General features: G+C 39.0%; 1 long non-coding RNA gene across 1 annotated transcript in view; it reads left to right on the top strand.

Moving 5' to 3' along the window:
* The first annotated feature begins 10,946 nt into the window (after positions 1-10,946).
* The window catches only part of LOC148055661 (uncharacterized), a 131,180-nt gene continuing 121,696 nt past the window's right edge, over positions 10,947-20,430 (top strand). The window contains exon 1 of the long non-coding RNA XR_015704896.1: positions 10,947-11,077. This is a non-coding gene — a long non-coding RNA (uncharacterized LOC148055661). The remainder of the gene's footprint in view (positions 11,078-20,430) is intronic.

Here is a 20,430-nt window from a genome sequence, read left to right as displayed (position 1 = left end):
ATTTCTTAATATAGGGTGCTGCTGGGGTGGAGTGATTGGTCTGCTTTTTCTTTTAAATGGGTACGTAGAAGAGTCTTATTTAGAGCTCGCTGAAATCAAACAAATCATGATCCATATGGTTTGCGTTGTGGGTGAGATGTAATGTTTAACTGCATTGCAAGTTCCTTAATGTTTTGCTCAAGAGATCATATAAACTCCTTAAAAACAAACACTCTCAAAAGGTAGATGCAATGCTAAAAATCTACGAGGAACTTTTGGGTTACTTACACAAACTGAGACTAGCTTTGCACTATTTGTAAAATTCGCAAGTGAAGCTACTAAGAAAGTATGGATTAGATTTTAGAAGCTCTTGCTGATCTCTGGCAGCTCCTTTTAATTTTCTTAGGCACTGTAAGTATGAACGGTTTCTAACCAGCCAGGTCCCCAGTGTTGGATTTCTCACACTGTACTCCACGGGGACAGGATCGAGTCTATCCCAAATGGCACCAAGCACCCAGCACCTTCTGCTAGACATTGGGCTGGTAATGGCATCAAAACTCTCTGCCTGTAAAGTCTGTGTTCACACTTTTTGAAGGGATGATGGTATGGGGGCAAGGCAGAAAAAGCCCTTCTTGTACACGGTACTAGTGTAAGGAGGTCTTTCAATTCTAACTCCATCTCCCCACTTCTTCCTAAAAACAAGTCTGTGTGTAGTCTCTGTTGTACCCTCACCACACCCCCCCGACTGGATCGCTGATGATAGCTCTTTTTATAAGCAGAGTGTCAGTAATGTCCTCTCCATAGGTCTGATTATTTTTCTGACAATACTAGGTTTTACTCATAAACGACTGAAGTGTGTCTCGTTTACATTTAAGTCCTCAGAAGCATTCTTCTTCTCTCTCGCTCTTTTTTTTTTTAAAAAAACCAACTGTAGACTGTCATAAGGGTTAAGATGTACCCATGTGTAGTTTCTGCATCTGTAGAGCTGAGGAAGTGGAGGGAAAGGCAGCTCTTGAAATACAGCATAAATCTGATGTGCAGAGTCAGGAATTTCTCTAGATTCTCTGTTAAAACTGGCAATAATGGTTTCTTCTTTGGCTGTTTGGTTTTTGTGGTTTTTTTTCTTTTCTTTCTTTCTTTCTTCCCCTTTGAACATGTGCCTTTGGCTGTTATAAACAGAATGAAGGCACTATCTTGCTTCACATAGAACAGCGAAAAACTGGTGGGTGGCAATGGCTTGTTTCACTTTTGACTGAATTTAATTCCTACTAGTGACCAAAAAGGGAAAGGTTTTATTTCTGGTAAACAGCTACTCCTGCCAAGTAAGCGCAAACATATTTAATTTATTTCTTTTCAGATGCATTTCTCATGTCACTCCTAGGACAAGAATTATAACTAAAAACCAAAACAAACAAACAAAAAAGACTCCATATGACCACAACCCCAATCTGGAACTCAGAAAAATAAATTACTGCCTAAGCATTTTTTACATCAGTATTACATCAGCAATTACAATGTAATTTATTTACATCAGTATTACAATGTGATACTGGTCAATCAAAGAGTATTCTGTGACTATTAAATAGAATTCTTTTTAAACCATGTACCTGTCAATTACTTTAGGTTAACATCCACAAATGATCATAAGTCACTAGTTATGTCCCCAGATAATACCTCCTAACTGACTGCTACTCATGCTGCCTCATCTTTTTGACCTCTGTGTGTGTGTGTGTATGCGTATATATGAGCGAGAGTGAGAGGGGAAAAAATGTATTCATAAAGTTTTAGAACATACTCTAAAAGGTGACCAGCTCTGACGCTGTCAGGCCAAGGGAGGAAAACCGTTTATCCACCTGTTTTTTGTAAAGTGTGGATTGTTCTTTTATATGTGATAATACCCAACATCCATTGTAACTGCTCCGTCCATATTGATGATGCATTTGGCTTTCTGCAGTATGAAAAACATTTTTTTTTCAGCTTGAGGATAAAAATCACCTGTGATTTTCACATATTTCATCCCTTGTTAGCCTTGTATATAATTTAGCAAGCCCAAGGCAGTTTCTAAATGAATGCTGCATACTATGACCAGTTATGATCTTTCAATAAATAAGTCCTGCCTGCTTTTATACATTTAGTTTTTTGTTACATCTTTTTTACTTTTGAAAAATGTGCTTTACATCCAGCAACAGCATGCAGAAAAAAACCCTGACTTCTCTATACAGAAATAATTCATTTGTGATCCATATACCCTCTCCGTCTTGCCTGGAAAGTACAGGTTTTGAGTTGGACTTGGGAGAAATGAGTAATTTGCTTTGCTTTATTAGTCCTGAATTTCATTTTTTACTGGCTAGAGGAATATGTGCCCTAAATCTCAGCTTATACATTACCCCATTTTGAAGGGCTTACTTGTGAGTAAGAATGTCTTTTGATACCTTATTTGATCAATCTAGAAGTCTGTTTCGAAATAAAAAAAAAAAAAAAGATGTTTCCAGTGCTTTTGTAATAATTAGGTAGATATTTATTTGAGCTTTAGGGTGTATCTGCATGCGAGAATCTGCAGGCCTAACAGAAATAGGCAAGAAATCAGTGGGTAAGCCAGCCCCTCCTTTACACAGGCACTCACAGTATGGTTTCCTCTATTTACCATAGTATTAGACATTGTGATAGAAACCTCTGCATCCAGAAATATAACAGAAATATTGTTACAAATACTGTGATGTTTACTTCAGCAATAAGATCACAGTTTGGTGTCATTTAGTAATGAAGGCTGACATGATTTAGGGGATATGGAAGAACAACTGAGGTCCCATGGAGCGTTTGTGCCAGTACTGTCACTGAGGCTAGCCACCATGGCCCTCACAGCTGCAGCTAGCTTTGAGAAAGTCCTTACTTTCCATTCATGTTCCAGTGGTGGAGAGGAAAGGACCATGACTGGACCAACTAATCAGTTCTATTTTTAATTCTCATTTTTTTCAGTAATAAATATGCGTATCAGCTTCATGTGGTGACAGCTGATATTTCCTAGGTGTAGATGATCTTCTGAAATTCTTAATTTTGAGTAACTAAGTAATTGTAAATTATGAATCCTCGCATAGCATGGAGTAGACAGCTAATTTTATCTGACCACTATTCTGCAATTTTTCTCTCCTTTGGCTGCTTCCATGTGACCACCTTTAGCTGTAATGAGAGTTATATTTGTGAGAGTTATATTGTTTGTCTTCTCAGCAAGCATAATGGCTCGGTGCATTTGAAGGACACTACAGTATTGCTTACCTATATTTCTTGATGTATTAATCTTTACAACAAAAAAAAGTCCCACTTAAAAACATTGTTAATGTCAAGACATAAAAATTAAGCACAAACAACTAGCACTTCTGGGCTTGTTTGGCCATGATAGTCTAAAATAGTCTGTACGAGTGCTACTGTCCATGCAGACAAGCAGTTCTGGATGTGGTCGTTATTCATATGCTAGGTTAATGGCATCCCTTGTCCTATCTCTTAGAATGATGTCAGGTGCCATTTGGTTTTGCTTCCTCAAATGATGTTGGTAGTATGACCAGGAAGTTGCAAAAATAGTGAGACACATGGACAGAGCAGGTAGGTTGCTGTGTTTTGATAATGAGGATTTAGTAGAAAGGGAAGGCATAATAGGGTACATACTCAAAAGGTGCTTGTGCACCTTTCTTTGTTCCTTTCTGGGAACAACGTGTGCATTTTAGATATTTACTTGCTGTTTTCGCAAATCAGCTACATACAGGTAGAGGAACGCTCAGCAGAACTACTAAGTGTGCAACTGTCAGGTCTGTGTGGCACTACCACGCCATCTCCTTTTCTTTGGACAGGAATTTGAGGCTGCCCTAGCACCCTTGCATTTCTAAAGTGCTGAAAAGGACAGCCACGTCTCAGCCACTGCCTCACTTGGTTGAAAGGGAAGAGCATCCTCCTGCACTATGCTAACGCCCCTAAACTCTCTTATGCCTGTGGAACAGTTAGGTAAAACATGGTCTTTAATGATCCTTCTAAGTGTAGCCAGTCTACAGGTCACTCTAACAGCAGAAAGTAAATACATGTGGTGAGAATGTAGGTGTCTAAGAATAAAGTCACTAAGAATTTGGAAGACTTTCTGCCTGTACTAGGTAAACACACAAATTATTAAGGAAAAGTAAAGCAAGTGGGGTGAAGTGATTGGAAAAAATGACTGAGAATTATTACAGCATTTTCATTTGCTCCCAAATAGGAATTTCATTCTAGCTTTAAGAGAAATATTTTTAGCTTGGTTTCTAAGGAGATTAGTCATGTATGAATGTGCTGTCTGTCCATCTATCTGCTAGTCCTTGTATGCTCCCAATACATGTTGAACCTGTTGACAGATTTCCACTTCAACAGAAAGCAGAGGTTTAGAGGGTATGAAATTCCATAGATGTTAGTGGCTGTGTAGAGGCCACTTAATGTTTGTATACAGTTCAACGCTTGTGGCCAGCTTCCCTAATACAGTATGGAGCGAACTGAAGTAGAGCAGGTTCTGAGGTATAGGAATTCAAAGGGACTAGACAGTGCTGTGTTGCAGGGGTCCTGGGAAGCAACCAAGGGAAGAACTGAGTGGAAAGCAAGAAACATGCACACAAAAATCGTAGTACAAAAAGCCCAACTACTCTCGCTGTTCACAGAACATGTTTGATGAACGCCCGGTTGTAAGTAGGCAGTTACACACTTTGTATGGTCTAAAAAAGTCAAACAAAAGCATTAGGAACTAAGTGCTATCATGGCCAAGCACACAGGAACCCACCTTTTTGTGTCAAGGACTTTCTGGGTGTGTGGCCTGAGTGCCACTTCCTTTTGAATTCTTTTCAGCTGACTTACTGATCTTGAGCAACTGTTATCAGCCTTCCCACAGAGTTCTTCATTCCCTCAGTTGCACCAGTAGGCCTGAGGCTTACCGGAGAGTCCAGGTGATTTACTCCCCCAGAGCTGCACCTTTATGCTAGGCAACCATGCTGAGGTTCTAGTAGCATTGTTTCAAAAAAACAAAACAAGTTTAAGGAAACACCGTGAATTTTCTTCTTCTGGGATATTATCTGTGATCATCCTGGAAGCCAAGCTCAGTGGCCTTTCTGTACGGAACACCGATGTTAGCCTTCTCCAGGATTCTTTCTTCTGAAGAAAGTAACCCCGTGCATTTCAAAACGTGTATGTTTTTTGAGCTCGTGAATTAGCTAATTGTCTGCCTGCACAATATATGCCCGCTATATTGGTCTGATCCGGAAGAAACTGTTTGTCTGGGTCCGTGGTTAAAATACAGTTAAGCGATAGCAAAAATCTAAAGTTCATTGTGTAATTTGGAGACTGAATTTGCAGAAATGAAAGGCTAGTAATGCGTAATGCATTAATTTCTGTAGCAAATATATATCCTATGAGAGGATGCCAGAAAGGAAAGTGGAGCAACAAAAAGTGAAAAATTGCCACTTGATACAATGATTTGTCACCTGTTGACAGTTTTGCCTGTTGGCAGAAAAGTTCATTCTGAATGATAAGTTGAGGGCTCAAAGCAGGACAGATAGAAGCCTTGAAGATTTGTCCTTGAAGGCGAGTGATGTACAGCATAGCTTCTTTCTTGCTGTAATGGAGGTTAGTGTAGTTTAACATGACTCTTAGTCTATTTTAAGATATCTCCAATAAAAAGAATTACAGAATGAAGGATGTTCATAATTAAACCATATTGTGACAATATTAGGTAAATATTAGGTACTGAGAACTAATGAAAATCAGGGTACCTGATATTGTAAGCCTAATTTTCATAAGGATGACTTGAGAACAAGAAGTTTATATCAAGTGAAATATTCATCATCCTAAAGGATCATAAGAAAAATGCAGAGCAGACCAGGGTTCGTGGAACCATTCAACCAGGAGAGAATTTTTCATCATGCACTCAAGAATTAGGTGTTTCTGTTGTCATATACCAAGCAGCGGTTACTGTTGCATCCAACTCCTTTGTTACCCTCACATATTTTCAGTAGAGGTCTTTTATGTGTAATGTAGAATAGACAACAGCAGGGCAAATGTGTCATTGATTATGTGCTTTTTTCTTGTTCCCTACAGTGGTGAAAGGTGAAGTTATAGCATCTCCCTCCTTCCCACTCCCATTCAAACAGATAAAGTGTGTTGTACATGGAACAAGCCATATTTTTTTCTACACCATTAAGTGTAAAAAAGTACTTGGCTTAAGGACTGCCAAGTAAGCTACCATTTGACCCTTAACAGACTTTTCCTTCAGAAGAAATGAAACTTTGAAGAATGTGGCAACCTTGTGATAATCTTATTTAAAACACATTTTAAATCCTGTAGAAACAGGCTAACTCGGTTAGCGTGGGAATTCCTACTGCTTTATTTCACCTTTTTGTTTAGTTACCAAATCACCAGCATATATCACTTTGACTTACCTTCCACTGTCCCTGCCCAGCTAGTACTTGCTGTCCTTCTGGATTGGTTGACCTTGCGTAGCTGTGCATCCTCCCTCCTGGGTTTATGAGGAGACAGTTTTTAACAGAGAATTGCTGGAATAGAAGAACAGACTCTGGTGTACATAGTTCAAAGCCACTGGCTGCTGAAGTAGCTTATGAGAAGTGCATACAGCATTACTCAAGCCTGATATTCTGATTCTGTGGGGCATCTGATATTTCGGGCGAGAGATGACATCTTTAAAACTTATCCTAATTTATTTCCTGTTGGTCAGCTGTGCTCCCTGTTGTCGGTGCTTCTATGCTGAAAAAGACCACCCAATAAAAGTGTAATATTGTCTTTACTATCGGCATTAGACTCAGTTGTGTATGCTTAGTTATGAAATTTAGTGAAATTGTGTGATAATACCATATGCCTCCCACTCTTTCTGAGTGTTGACAGGTTTCTCACATATATTATATCTGAATGCTGTAACTGCACATAGATGGAGCAGATGGAGTTGCTCTGCTTTTAATCAGGGAATATATTTGCTTAGGAATAACATGCATTTGTTGTTTTGTAATTCTTTTGGGGGAAAAGGAAGTTTTGTATGTTATTTATAGGATCCTTTCTAAGTGGATGAAAGCAGAAATTTTCAGAGAATAACCGTTCAGAGAAGTATTTTGATAAGAATATTTGGTAGGAAGAAGTAAGAAGGTGAAGATCCCACAGGGTTGTTCCGTGTTGTAAGTTTGACCTTCAGGTATAGAGGATACGGACAGCGAGAACGGGTCTGCCTCTGTTGTGTGAGGCTGCCATGCGTGCGTGCTTCTGCTGGGCCACGTGATTATAATCACAGCATTTCAGCTTGGTTCTTTTTCTGATCTCTGGATAACTGGTTCACTAATTGATTTACAGTAAGAAATGTAATTAGTTCTGATAATGGCTTTTTTTTGTCCTGCTAAGGTCGTCTTATTTAGTAATACTTGCATAAATAGAGATATTCTTGAAAATAAACCTTGAGTGTTGCTTTCTAAGTATCGGTTAATACAGAGAAGACCAGTTATTTAAAGCATCTGATCTTCTGACCTTGTGACATCTCACCACATCACAGGGACCATAAGGTCAATTGTCAATGACAACAGTATCCTCTTTAAATTGGAAGGCTTTTACTAACTGAGATCTTCCTTTAGCTCTGTTTTACTATTTGTTAGTCTCTTATTTCTCAAATATGCATCATTATTGCTCTCCTTTTGTTTAGGCTTATGTAATTTTCATGCCATTACTTGTATAGTTATTTTTCATGGAACATTCTGATGGTTATATTGTTAATAAAAGACTTGTATTTACTTCCCTATTTTGACGTCAAATTATATTTCATACAACACATTATATACGGTACCAAAAGTCCTAAATAACTCAAGTTATTATGGAAAAGACATCAGAGTGTAAGAACATGTAATGTAAATATATGTTGACTGAGTTAATTTGGGGGACAAAACTGAAAGTGATTTATTTTAAAATTCAGTACATTTTTTGAGGGGTCCATTTCAATGCTAATTTCAAGAAGATAGGCTATGGTTTAACTGAAAAGACTGAGAACAGAATATGCCCCCAAATGACCAACATGAAGGGACGACTGACTGGAACCACTCACTCGTCACTGCATCTCGTGAACACTCCCTTTGCTGACGTGTTCCATGGGTGTTTTCTAAGATGAAAAGGATTTGACTTCTAAAGGAAGCCAGTAGAATCTACTTTCAGTATCACAGATCCCTTGGGATTTGTAGGACAGAAAGGATCAGTTAAGTCGTGACTCTTCCAGAGCTGTCCACCTTCGCCTCAATTTATAATAAAAAGAGTCTTCCAGTGCCAAAATTACACATTACTGTTTCCAGGTTTCAGACATGTGATTTAGAACTGGGAGAGTTGTTGAAAATGGATTAATTTCCTCCCTCACTTCCCATATTAATCAGCCTTTGTAGAGGAGCAAGTCCAAATCGCATTCCCAAAAGGTATCTTCTGCCTGTCAGCTGCTGTATTGTCGCTGGACTGCCAGGACATTTGCACTGGCTTTGCTGTAACTGAATAGCAAAAGGCCTGATCAGTGAGAAGAGTAAGCAAGTGACCTCTCCCAAGGTTCTTGTAAGAGCAGGCAAGCACTGGGGAGGAGACCTCTTCTCCCATGCCCTGCAGCTCAGCCCGGCAGACCCATGACAAAAACACTGGTATCGACTAATGGCAACTAATCTCTCTGCTGGAGCTACCGAAAGGCCAGGGACATCTTAAACACACACAAAGGGAAGAGGAAAGCCCCAGCCCAACCACAACAATAGCTCCGGACACTCTCCCTTGTTGCATCCTCCCTTCCAGTAGCATCTTGGAAAAAGCTATTAACAGGCTGAGAATAAGCAAATGCTATGCCTGCTGGATAATGTTACACCAAAACCAAAAGAATTAAAGTCCCATTTTATATCACAAAGCTGAAATTAAGCATCTTGAAATTTTGGTAGGCAGGTTTTCTAGTACATCACCGATGTTATCCATCTGCATCAGGAATTGATGTAGACCCTGCTTACAGGAGATCCCTGTAAGAGTGGCTCACTTCTTGTTCACAACCAAACGCTGAGGTCAAGAAGTCTCTGTCCCTTTACTATGTTTTATCATTGATTTTGGCTTTACTGTCGTCATGACACCTGGCTTAAAAAAGTATCTGCTGTTCTCTCTTTCAGTATTTCACGTCATCTTAAGAACCTTATTCTCTCTTGTTTTACATTTTTTTAAATCTTAAAACTTCTAGAACTGGAATGCCCATTTAGCTGTAATAATTTTCATCTTTTAATTGGAAGTCTGTGAGCACTGAAATGGTGAACTTAAAGACACTTTCATGAAAATCTCTTATCTCTTCTGAGGTAAAAGGGACTGTGAATGTCCTCATAATTACTTTTGTGGATATCTTTTTAATAGCCTTGGGGACATAGACAAACATTTAATTATTAGGAAAGAAGTTAATACAATGAAGAATATCATACTAATAATGAAGCTTATAAATACATAGAACTCATTAATTGATAATTATGTTGAGAGATAAGCACAACTCAATTGATTTTGCTTTAAGCAAGGAGTTCGTGCAGGTGTTTGCTTAGGAAGAGATTGTGAGAAATTGGGCTGTATGATTCAGTGTCAATAATTTGCTTCTTATCCTTGGTCCTAAACCAGTGTTGATTTAAGTAGGGCTTTTTTGCTCCCCTTTTCTTCCCAAGTATATCTGTTTCCTTTGCAAGTTATTACAAAAAATAAATCATCACGTGTAGCGGGAGGGAGCCTTAGAACTGGCCTGTGTAGCATGAGAGAAAGTCAAGGAAAAGCCAGATAGGCAGAAGGGCTCTCTGAGGAGCAGCACCCCAGTGGCTCGTTACACCGTGACCTGCTCAGCCCAAAGGCTGCTGTTTCATGGCAACCCTAGCACACACCAAGGAGTCACCTTGGCAGACCAGAAACAAGGCTTTGGCTGGCTTTTGTCAGCCCGTGGGGGTGTCTGACCATGGGTTAAGAGGTAATCCATCTGCCCTTGGGGCACCTGCGATGATGCCTTTGTAGCTACCCCAAGTGTCTTGAAGTCTACTTTGCCCAAGTAGCTCACAGGCACTTTCATGGTGGCTAGTCTCTGGCCTCATGCACAAAGCCCTTTATCTCCCTAGAAAGCAGTGTGTAAAGGAATGCGTAGCTGTATTTTCATATTGTATCAACTTGTACTTTCTTACCTGTTTTAGTAATAAAGCCAGTTGTTAGCCACACCTTTAGAGTTAGTTTGGCTATGAGCATGGGATACAGAAACCCAGTCAAGTGCTCTGCTCCACATAACATTGGAGCAATAGAGGTAGGGAAAATATGTTGGTAGCTATTTCATTCAGCTGCAGATCTCTTTTCCTTAATTTTGAACATTTCTAGGGGACAAGAAGCTATTTTTTATCAAACACTGTTTATACTATGATCTCTACTTAGTAATTTAGGAAAGGAAACTGTCAAGTTTAATTTGGTCTGAAATATAAACCTGTAAAAACATACTTTCGTAAGCTTTTTGTGACTCACCCACCAGATTTAGTTTGCATGCTTTTAGACATACTGTTTTATTTGTAAGACGGCAAATACCTTTTGGAAAAATTCTTGCTTGAAATGCAATATTTAAAATGCTTGATTTTTCTCAAATTTCTTTGAAAATTATTTTTCTTTCTAAAAAGATAATATTTCACAGCAGCATTCGCAACCCAATAAAGTATTGTTAATACTACAGAGGAGAAAATGCATTCCTAAAAGAAGCAGATGTGTGGAAGAACTGCAAGACTTCAGGGTTGCTTTACCCAGTACACTCTGTTCTTCCCAAGCTGCCTCTTAAGCAAAAAAAGAAATCTGACATTACTGAGAGAGATCACAAAAATCCCACAAATTCTGATTGCTATTTCTAAGACAAACTTGAAGATGACTGCCCTATTTTCATGTTTTCACCCTGTTTTATTTTCAGGTAAAAGGTTTTAAAATCATAAAATCATAAAATCACAGAAGCAAGCTGCGTAAAGAGTTAGGACTACTCCAAACTGGAATGAATTTGCTGCAAGATGGGAAAGCACAGTCGTAAGGAAAAGAAGTCTGTCAAGCTGGTTTGGTAAGTCCTAAGTTTATTCCATTTGTTTAGAAAAGAGAAAGGAATAAAGGTCAGATGTAAGGAAGGACTTGAAACAAACAAAAAAACCCCAATAAAATAGGAAAGGATAGAAGTAAAAAATGCATTTGTGGTATTACATCAAACCCAAAGTTAGGGGAGATTTTCAGTTCTGGAGTGCTTTGTTAGCTGAAGTCAGGCTGTGGCTCAACAACGCAGGGAGTTTGGCCTTCGAGTTCCTGGTACCAAGTGACAGGTGCTGCAACCACACAGTGCAAAAGCATTGATCTGCAATGAGCACCCTCTGTCAGTTTGGTTTTGTTCTAAAAATGCCTCAGGTGATGTCTGACTTCCCACTATGAGCACCAAGTTGGCTGATTCCCTAGTATGCGCAGAGGATATTTTGGTACAAAGTCTGTCATGCTGCTTGCCGTTACTGAGCTGGGTCAAAATTTTTACTGCTGGTATCTGTTGTGTGCAAATCCAGTACTAATGATGGGGGAATCACAGCTTTTAAGCACTCAGCAGCATTACAGCCTGACATGTGTCTGTGTAATGTACTGTAGACAAGTAAATCAGTGTCACTAATTATCATGGAAAACTTAAAAAATCTACCAGTTGTTAGTTTTTCAACAACAAAAATGCACATGCAAAGAAAATACTCTTTCTGAAAAGGCATCGTGTGATATGCAAAATAATAACAATAATAAAATCATTAGGCAAGCTACCAGCTGTGAGCTGTTTCAAATATCAATTCAACATGTCAATTACATTACTATGTACACTGACTAACAATTTTGCCAGCAAAGTGCAGTAGAGAACTCTTTTTTTCTTCTTTTTTTTGTGGAAGATTAAAAAAAAAGGATAATATGTGCTTTGAAATAGCAAATGAGGTAATGGGTATAGCAGTTTGGCTGTATATAGTTATTTTTGGGGAACTGTGTATTAGGTAACAAGTCTATAAATATAATCTTGGTCGATGAATTCATTTATGACAAATTTTATTCAGGCTATGAATTAACCATTTTGGAAGAAGGTAAGATAAGACTGGGTTTTCAATTTCCTTATGTTTTCTGTAGCTCTATTCCTCAAACAAACAAATAAAAATCCCTAAGATAATATGCCTGTGCTTGCTGCTGGGATCAGTAACCTTCAGAAATGGTTGCAACTGTATAATCCAAGTGTTACCTCTCTGTGAAATGCATGTAATATGCTATTTCAGGTGAGATTGAGGGCTCTCACCTGGTAACATTTTGTACTTTGTATCTACCTGGACTGATTTTTGTGCTGTTGTACTTACCTGCAAAGAATTTGTCAAACTGGAAGAAAAGTCAGGTTTCAAGAGACAGTTTCTGGTGCAACCCACCCATTCCACATCCCTGAATGCAGGCAGAGGTTCAGGGGTTAGGTGATCACTGTCAGAGCTGAATTTAGGACTCAAATTTTTGTCAACATTTCAAATAGAATTTGATTGCAGCTGCAATAGAGCCTACTATTGCTTTAGGAATTTGCTCCGTTAAAAATGTTCGTATTCTCTGTGAGGCTTCCTTTTAAGTATGGGGATATTCTCCTAAATATTCTGCAAAGTAGTACTAGGTAAGTGTCTTTGTATTGCAATGGCCTTACTAAGTATACTTAAGTACTATCACAATAATTGTCTTCTGCTATCTCATCTCATCTCATCTCATCTCATCTCATCTCATCTCATCTCATCTCATCTCATCTCATCTCATCTCATCTCATCTCATCTTTTTTTCCTCCTTGTGTATTGAACAGATGGCCTTGAGCTTTATGTAGGTGATTAATTAAACTGCACATAACAGGAGTATTTTTTGCATGCATAAATTCCTCTTAACAAGATTTTAAATTCTTTTAGCGACCAATCTGCTCTGAGGGGGGACAGAAATTTTTAGCTTTTCAACTTTTCTTTGAAATACATGCAATATGTGTCTTAAAATAAATGTGTCTATATGTTGTGCCAGTTGTTAGAAAAGTCTTAGGTTTCAATTCTGCTGGCTAGTAAAACTTAACAAGGGTATCAGTAAACTGAAAAAGTTAAATTCTGCTGCTGAGAATGTAAGAGACTTCTGTAGATGCACTATAACAAATGGCAGCATGGAGGAGGCAGGCGTTGCTTCGTCTGACAAGGTCTGTTGAGGGCACAGGAACTTGACCTCAACAGCTGCACTCAGAACTACCTGCAGCATGTGTTAGAGTACTTGCACTGAAAGAAGAGGTGCCCTTAAGGGGAGCTGAAATCATGAGAACAAACCCTACACAGAAATGGCAGCAGATGTTCTGCTGTTACAGGGCTCACTGCATATACCTCTGTTGTTTCACACATAGGCCAAGAAGCATTTTTGCAGGTTTCTCATTCTGCAGTCACTGCTGACCTTGTGTTCATGTGAGTTTTAATCCCAAGGGATAAAATTGCAATGCTTTAAAATGGCGTTCTCATTTCTCTTCACCATGATTGTTTTTCATGGGCTTATTAGCAAGAGCCGGTTGTGTATTATAAAGTGATTGAAGGTAATATCATAGAATCATAGAATGCTTTGGGATGGAAGGGACCTTTAAAGGTCATCTAGTCCATCCCTCCTGCAATTGGCTGGGACGTCTTCAATATAATAAACAGTTGCTCCAAATTCTAATTACATTTGCTTCTCTTGTATTCATGCAGCTTTTATCAGTGAGTAGTCTACTGAACAAGTTTATTGGCAAGAACATTCATGGGATTGGCTAATGCAAGGCAGTATTTTGAAAATTTCATGAACACATTTCATAAACACTTTCTTGAATAAAGACACTCCTTTCCTGTCATCACTCAGCAAAATATCTGAATTTGAACACTTGATGTTATGAGTTAAAATGTGTGTCAGGGTCACCAGGTTCAGTGGAGATACTGACAATCCACAGGTTCTGGGGAGGATTTCAGGTCTCCTGGAACCTGATGTTGTGTCTTGTCAAAACAGGTTTGGTTTTGAATGTTGAATGTGTAAAACAAACTAATTATACATGAACTGCAAGTATAGCCAAGGTTCATTTGTAGAAATAACTGCGCAAATGATTTTTGCTAATGAAAAAAATTTTGAAAAGCTTTGGTTCCTACAGAGAGGAAGGAGTGAAATTTCAAATTTGATAACATCTTGTTAACTTGGGTCTACTTACAATCATTTTGCTGATGTACTCTGCTGCACAATCTCCTAGAAGCTCGCGATAATAAAGTTCTGCAGTCAATGGTTGGTGTAGCAGTGTATCATCTCAGTTACAGAGGTAGAATTCAATGCATGCTGTGGAAATCCAGTATGAAGGGTGTGTGTATGTGTGTGTGCCTGTGTGTCTGTGTGTGTGCGTATAGGTATGCTAAAAGACTTCTTGCTGTGTCTTCCTTCCCTGATTTTTAACAATGTGGGAAGGAGAGCTAAAGGGAGGCTTATCTTCCTAGGAAAGGAAGGTTAGTACAAAAAGGAGATTGATTCTCCTCTCAGATAGGTGGCCAAGGATAACCATACGTCTTGAAAAATCTGCTACTGTATTCTCTGGCTTTACTGTACATCTATTAATAGACAATCTGTGATACCTAACTATGAACATACACAGACCTGAGAAGAATGAAATCTTGTGAGCTTAATCCATTGTAATCCCTTGGTTGACACCTTTGCCAGCTTCTTCTTAAAAGTTTTAGATTCCTTAGGCAATCTTCACATGACCTCTTTCCTTTTCCACTGATAACATTTAGAAAAAAACTTAGATCTTTTCAGAAGGCAAAAATACTTGGAATTCAGTATACTCTATACTCCAAAGTGTATATATTTGAGCCTCTTTCTTCATATTCGAGATATATTTTGGGGATGTTACCATACCTAGGGGAGCTTTTTCCTTTGTAGGATGGCAGCAGAAAGAGGGCTTGGTGGGGTGGGATTGTGGGAAGGCATGAGCTGACACTGCACATTGAAGATGTATATTGATTGGACGCATACAGACCTTCTTAAAAACTTAAACTCTGCGCCACTTGAATGGCAAGTTATCCTACTAAATGAGTAGCCTTGTTTCTCATTCTGTCCTTCGTAGGCTGGGTGGTTCACTGAAGAAACTTTCTCACTCTCTCCTTTTCTCTATTCCTGCCTCGCTGCTACTGCCCACTCACATGGGGAAGTGTAATCCTCGCGGCGGGTGACCTGTCATGCTACTCTCCGAACAGTGTCTGGCTATACAAGTACATTGTGCCAGAGCGATCTCTTGCTCTCTTGATTCCTTTGGCTGGAACATGAAACAGGGATCAGAGCTGAGCCCACTGATTAGTTCTTAATCATGTCAGAAGTCCCACTGAACTCAATTGCTACCACTCACTGTGACTCTGTGTATCGTCACTTACACATCCTAAATTAAAAGGCTTATAAAAGGCTTGGCTTGATACGTCTCAGTATGTAACTTAGCACTTTGAAAAAGCTGTAAACATTTTTTTCTGTTCAAAGAGGAAAAATAATGCATGCGGTTCCTTTTTTCCTTCTGCTTATTAGCCTTTACTTTTGATGGCTTTTACTGTTGTTTCTGTATAATAGCTGATTAGGCCAATTTTCCACTGGAACATTAGCACTTCACATCTGTATCTTGTCACAAGAGGTGGCATACTTGAGATGAATTGTGCACAGTGTAAGAAGTCGGTGAAGCAGCAGTGAAGTAGTTAATGCCTCTTGGCCTCGATTACAGTGCAGCTGGCCCAAATCAACTCAGAACACTTGTAGTACAGAAATTGCTGCAGCTCCAATCAGCCAGACTTCTGAGAAAACGATCAGGGTGGCCTTTTTGCTAGATGGGTAGGTTAAGACAACCAACTTTAACTGGATGCCTGATTTAAGTGGAACACTCTTGTTTGATACAAGCCTCTTTTTATCTTAATGGTATTGGCAGAGCAGCCCATTTGTCTCAATTTCCTTCAAGCAACAGTTCTTAAGCCAACCCTTGAAAGCTGCAAATTCTACCGTACCTCAGCAGAATCATACACCTTGGGCTTATTCAGGTTTCCACAGAAGGTGACTGATTTTCTGTCTTGTCTGTTCCTGGTATTAGACTAGAAGTACATTAGTAGCATTGATATTTTCACACCTGGGAAACAGAAAAAGCTTTCTGTTTTGCTTTTAAGTGCAATAACATGTTGTGGTATGAACACTTTGAATGCCACATGATTTGCAGATTCCATGTGCTATCAGCATGATTCCCTTATCCAGCCTAAATGACCAAATAGACATAATACTTTTAACTGTATTAATATATCATTTTTCACTGGTTAGGAATACAAGATGCAGTGAAACCCCTAACACTGTTGTTTTTTGGTTTTGAGGAAATTTGAACTGAATAATCAACATGTTTACAACTTTCAGATGAGATGATCAACATAGTACAACTTGCTGCTCTTTGTTTTCGTATCGATAAATATTATTTTTATAGCAGAAATAATACTTAAGTAATATTCTAATGTGAAATGTTTTACTTCCAATGAGATTTTCTGTTATATCCATTATGGTGCGTTGTTCTGAGCCTGCAGAAGCTTTGCTGATAAAGGTCTCCCTTTCAGCATTTTGCTGCCGACATAGATGTCGGAGGATGTTCTAATCCATCCCTCAAGAAGACTAATTCAAGCAAATTCTAGAAATATGAATTAGGTACTTGTTCTTACTATTTTTATATAGATGTTGCTAGAACTTAAATATGTACATACCTATACAGAGAACTAAGCAGTATAGATACATTGCAGGAGAACTTAGTGTTTTGCACGAGGGGGTTCAGGGACATGAGAGAGAGAGGGAGACGGTGCAGTGTTTCTTTCTGGATCTCAGTAAGAAAGGCCTGACAAAATCCAGCTTATTAAAACAGCTGTTTTAATAAGACATAATAAGAAGAGAAATACAGAGAGCAAGTAAATCTTACGTCCCTTCAGGCTTTGGGCACCCCGCATTCGCAGAGCATTGGATGGACCCTGGATGGATCTCTTCCCATGACATGCTGCGCAGACATTCTCTGTTGGCAGAAGCTCCTCCTTTTTGGTCATTCGAGCTATTCATTTTCTTACAAGAAAACAACTCTATTTGTAAAGGATATTTGCACGAGAACTTCTTGCTGCACTTTTAGACAAAAGCAAGTCCATGTGGGTGGCCACCAGTACAGAGCGGGGGGACTGCCTGCTGGCCCCTCTGTTACTGTGAGGTAGCCAGGGTTATCTTGTGGCCGAGAGATTTGTGCTGTGCACAGCACAGCACGGGCCTGAGTGTGCTCTGGTTAAAACTCTTCTGGAGCACTAACTCCTCAGTATGCAATACCCTCCGGTCAGGATCAACATATTCCACCCCTTGATTCACCTGCAGTTTACTTTTCCCAAAGGTGCTATAAGTTACAGATTATATTAATAACATATGCGCAGACATGGGCTGTTGGAGATCACTGACTCCTCAAATACGGAGCCTTCCACAAAGCTCCCAAGGCACTTGCTCTACTGTGGTACAGGTGAGATTTGCCATATGGAACTTATATTTGGTTATAACAGGTGAAAGCATCCCGGATCTATTCACAGGCCTCTGAGTCGTTTCGTCACTCTGGAAGTTAGTCTTCTCATACATAGTTCTGCACGTCAAGGAAAGTGCAATTTTCAGTCAATACATGGGTCCCAGCATGAAGGGACTCTGATTCTGGAGAAGATGCCTTTGAGATTCAAAGAATATTTCCTGACAGAGAAAGAGAGCATGAGTGTATATACTGTGCAGAATGTACAGTTCTGTATATAATTTCCTACTTTTTCTGGTGAAGGCTTCTCTGAAGTCAGACTCTTTATTTTGTTTTTTTTTTTTACCCAAGGGAATTAAACTGGGGCTAAAGCCGCATGTACTGTGAGTATTTTCCTTCTCCCCCAGTCTCCAAAAGAAACACAAACCAAAACAACTTACGATCCCCCTACAAGGTTTCAGAATTTCTGCACAAAATCTTACAATTCAGAAGCTGTGGCTGAGCTATGTACCATTTCCTTAAAAAGATGTCCAACCTTCAGACATTGAGGATTGTCTGATGGATATGTCTTGATAGACTGAATATTGAGTGCTTATTACCTCTCTGCAAATAAAATTACATCGTATACCCAGTGAGTTCCTTAGGCTTGAAATGAGTTGCGTGGTTGCTATGCTTCTCCTCATTAGACAAAGAGGGCTGAAGTATCAGGTAATGAGGAAATATGTTTCTTTTTATGTATGCCTGCCTCTCTTTCTTTGGCTGGGAGCAGCAGGATCCATAGATGCTCTGAACTTCTGCTTCAGTACCGCTGTTCAGTGGTATGACAAATACCTAGGACAAACTCAGGTTTGTCCAAAATCTGGACCTAGGTCCATTGCAGATTTTTGCCAGGCTTGCTGCTATTCTTTGCATTGATCTAATTATAAAGCTTTGATTATCTTATTGATTTAGTGGAGCTGTGCCTGTTTCTGCCAGAGCTGAATTTGGCTCTGTGACTTCAGAGAGTTCTTCAGAAGAGAGTTCTCCAAGGCTTGGCCAGAAGGTGATTCCCCTTTGACGTTGCCTCAAAGGTCCCAGTTTGATTATGCAATGCATCAATACATAGACTGCACACAAAATGAACTGAGTCGAGCCAAGGTTTTGTAAACTTTACTAGATAATTAAGTCCGACATAGCACTTTGCCAGCAGCTGGCAAAAACAACTGCCTTGGAGAAGAGATCAGCTCAGATATCAACTTTATTCTTAAAAGGTGTGTGAATATAAACTGAATACATGAAATATTCTAGGTCAGTCGTATGTTTTTTCATGGAAAAGGTAACTTTGTCTTGTGTTGCTTTTTCCATAGCATTATGGATTTTAAGTAATTTATCAAGGCAAATGTCTAATGGTTTGTTTGTGTTGTTTTTTTTTTTTTTTTATCTTGTTAAATTTCTAATTTTATTGAACATTTAACAACTCATCACTTGGGTTAAAACACTTTAGTACAGATGGGCACCCACTGATGATATTAAAGCATGAAACATAGATTGCTGCTATTTAGGGACACTGTTTATTATCATTTTACAGACAAAATAATTCCAGGCAAACCAATTTAGGTCATCTAATGAAGGGAAAAGTGGAGGCAAGGGAAGGACATACAGTCTGTTGTACAAGCCAAATTGGCTGGCACTGGTGTGTTCAGAAAAACTGACATTTTGTCAACCTATTATTGCAAAAGATGTTTCCAATTTTTGACCAGCTATCTTAACATGTCCTGCATTTTGGAGCCGTAAACAGCAGGCATATGGGTTAGACTTCTGGCCAGTGTAAATGGAAGAGCAATATCCCATACAGGATTGACTCCTAGGCAGTCTTGATACGTAAGAAGGTGAAACGCTTAGTTTATCATAATAAGCTAGCATAGCTGAGGAGTTAATTTATACAAGCTTATCATGATGATCACTTTGGCCTATGCCAATGACAAACTCTTAAAAATTTCTCCTCCTCAACAGAACTCTGTCAATTCTTGAGTTCGGCTTAAAGGATCAGGGAGCTTTTATGGAATTACTGTCACTCTGAATGCAGATCTCCTCCTTCTCTGTCCACCTCCCCACATAAAAGTAGTACTGGGGGGATTGACATATGCCAAACTAGCCCACCCCATTCCCTAAAGGAGGATCTCCATGAACAGTTAAAACACTCAAATATAGATACAAGTATCTCTGTTGAAAACAGGAAAGAAGGAAACACTTCAAACTTGGAATCATATTCCCAGATCCAACTTGGATAGGGAGAAGGAAGATATAATAGCAGTTTAGGAATGCTTTTTTATGATGAATTTTGTTTATAAAAATAAAAAAAAACAATTTCTGTTGTTTAGCACTTAAAAATAGAGCAGAATTATGCACTTAATTTTACTTTCCGGGAAGCTGTTACAGGCTTTTTAATGGAACTAGTTGCACAGTGTTTGGCTGCAAAGCTGTTTTTGAGGGATGTTGAGTGGTCTTTTATGGTGACTTTTTCCCATACTCAAAGGTGGATAAAAGTAGCTCTGAAATACACATTTATCTTGAATCCAGTACAAAATCACTAGCAGGAAGGGTAAGTGAAGGAACTGACCCTGTGTAGTAGTAAACGCGCTGTCCGAAGCCTTCATTTCATGTAACAATGGAATTTCAACAAATGATACCTGAGTGCCCTCGAAGAGTCCTCCGTGCTCATCTCTGGTTTCCTCAGGATTTGTGCTTTTCCCCTTTTTTCTAGCCCATGTATAATTTGGATATTTTTTAATGCATTGAGAGAATGTAAATGCATTTTGAAGATTTTAGTGAAGATCCTTATTGTTTATTTGCAGTACGAATTTCCCTGGCAGTCTGGA

This window comes from Nipponia nippon, unplaced genomic scaffold (assembly GCF_047370975.1).
Source record: "Nipponia nippon isolate SJK-2023a ecotype South Korea unplaced genomic scaffold, ASM4737097v1 scaffold_2, whole genome shotgun sequence".
In the NCBI taxonomy this organism is placed as follows: domain Eukaryota; kingdom Metazoa; phylum Chordata; class Aves; order Pelecaniformes; family Threskiornithidae; genus Nipponia; species Nipponia nippon.
Note: the sequence above shows the minus strand (reverse complement) of the source record. Positions and strands in the feature narration are given on the sequence as shown.